Raw genomic sequence first — 2,551 nt, 5'->3', positions numbered from 1 at the left:
CCAGCAGCTGGTTGTTAAAATGCCAGTACGCGGACCCCGTCCACGCGCGGAGCGAAGCGATCTCCGCCCACACCAGGTGGTGGTCCGAACACGCCGGGACACAGGAAACGTACGCCTGAGACACGTAAAGGCGGTCGACTCTGGAACATCCTACTCCAGGCCTCACCCAAGTCAGGGCGCTGAAGTCGGGATGGAGATTTCGCCAGACGTCCACCAATCGAAGGACCCGACCAGGTCCCTCAACTTCTCCATCGCCGTCATGCACTGCGGGGCACCGGAGCGGTCCCTCGCCTCGAGGGTGCAGTTAAAATCCCCCCCGAGGAAAATGCAGTCGCCGACGTCGACGGAGCCAAGAAGAGCGGACACCTCTTCGGAGAAGCGCGTTTGCTGCGGGCCGGGCTGAGGGGCGTACACGTTCACAAGATGGAGCGGCACGTCCCCCAGGCGAACCGCGACGTGCAGCAAGCGGCCTGGCACGGGCTCTTCGACCCCCAAGATCTCCGGCTGAAAATGCGGTCCCAGCAAAATGGCCACCCCACTAGAAATGGTGGTGAGGTGGCTCAGGCGGACCTCTCCTTGCCATTCCAAGAGCCACATGGTTTTGTCTCCCGGAACGGTGTGGGTTTCTTGCAGGAAGCACAGCGCATATTTCCCCTCCCGCAGGAGCGAAAAATTGTTAAATCTACGGCGTGCCTCTCTGCTGCCGTTGATGTTGAGGCTGGCTATGGTTATCTTCCGAACCTATTGTGTTGGGGGGAGTGGAGTCGTTTGTTGACCTCCACTCCTTCAGCAGCCCAGCGAGGAGCTTTTTGAGCCGGCACAGCTCAAGGCCTTGCGCCTTTGATAAGGGCCCGCCCGCGGCCATGGTTTTAGTGACAGCCCGGACGGAAGTGACGAGCAACACCGGCTCAGACCATCTTTCCTAAGCCAGACGGGCTTGGTCGAGGCGACCCCGGCACTGGACCAAAAAGTCACGGAGTTCCTTTGCAGGATTGAGGAGGGTCTTAGCGGCGGACGCGAGCAGATCCACTGCCTCACTGGCGATGGACTCGAGATCTTCTCACGCGTCCTCCACCGAGTCCCCGTCGCCCTCCCGGAGGTTGCCGCTAGCAGCCAGCCCGTCGACCGCACGAGTTACGGCAAACGGCCCGGCCGCTCCATCCGGCCCTGGCTATGCCCGCTCCACCCCCAGGATCGTCGGCAGAGGAATCCCCACTGGGCTCTTTTAAAATTGGTGCTGGGTCGGGAAGCGACAGCGGAAGGGGTTCCTCTTCCGCCCCAGGAGCCGGGGAACACGGAGAGACCTGGTTTAGGAAATTCTCCAGGTCCACCAAGTCCCTCAGCTGCAAATAGCGGGAGAGGGTTGTTGTTCTTCCCCTCCCCGCCGCCACCCACCGGCCCAGCGTGTGGATGTATATTACAATTGACTGCAGTGTCAGTTTTTGCCGAGTCGAGCAAGTCCCGGGGGAAGTTGGGTATTGGCTGGGCGGCCTCACGTTCGGCATTTTCGGCGACGCCCGCCTCAGTCCCCGGGACGCTCGACCCGGCGGCTACGCATTCTTCCGCTGGACCCACGTCCCCCACGACAGGCAGATCTTCCACGCCATTCCCGGGATGCAGCGGCTGGGCAGCCTCGACTGCCTGCCCCTCCCCGGGGACAGATTCCTCTCGCCTACAGCGCAGCTTGGGGGCGCTGGTAGGGGACGCGGAACACGGGGCGGGCACCGCCTCCTCCGCGGAGGGATGTTGTTCCCCCTCCGCCTCATTGGGGCGGTGCCTCCTTTTGTTCCTGGGGGTGCGCAGAGGCAGGGAGACCTCCATGTCTGCCGAGGCCTCCCGCTCCGCCCACCCCTTTTCCTTAACTTGCCCTCGCCTGGGCCCCTCTGCGGTATTGGTCAAGGGCTCGGGCACGGGCTCAGGGCACCCCGCGCTCGCCGGTGACTGGGTTGGGCTGTGCGCGGTGTTCAAACTTTCTGGCGCACTGATTGGACCCGCCTCTAGATGTCTCGTCTTCTTCCGCGCCTTCTTTTCAATCGGACGCTCTCCCTCTCCCCCGCCGGAGGCCGGGAAAACAAAGGACCCCGACGATGCCCGCGCACCTGTGGCTCCCGGCACGCGGATGCAACTAGTGGGAGGGGTTATGGCGTAGCCAGCCTTGGCCGCCTTCGGTGGTTTGGCGGCCTTGGAGGCGGGGCAGTTCTTGCAAACGTGCCCCACCTCTCTGCAGGCATGGCACCGCACGCCATCCGACGTCCAGAAGACGCGGCAGGCAGTCCCCTCGTGCACCACATTAAAATAGCCCTCCGTCGTCTCCTCCTGCGCCAGCCGGACAAAGAGCTGGCGGCGGAAGGAGAACTCATGGCACAGGCTGCTCTCCGTGACGCCGAGCAGTATGGGGTTGATCCCCGATCTTACCTCCCCCAGTTGTTGTCGGTGAGGGAGGAGGAGCTCAGTGGGAACAAAGGGCGGGACGTTAGATATGATGACTCTCTGTGCGGTGGCCTCGAGAGGGTCCACCGGCAGGAAACTCCCGCCCACCGTGAGCCCCATT

This window comes from Pristiophorus japonicus, unplaced genomic scaffold (assembly GCF_044704955.1).
Source record: "Pristiophorus japonicus isolate sPriJap1 unplaced genomic scaffold, sPriJap1.hap1 HAP1_SCAFFOLD_109, whole genome shotgun sequence".
Taxonomy (NCBI): domain Eukaryota; kingdom Metazoa; phylum Chordata; class Chondrichthyes; family Pristiophoridae; genus Pristiophorus; species Pristiophorus japonicus.
The sequence above is the reverse complement of the archived record's forward strand: the minus strand, read 5'-3'. Positions refer to the sequence as shown.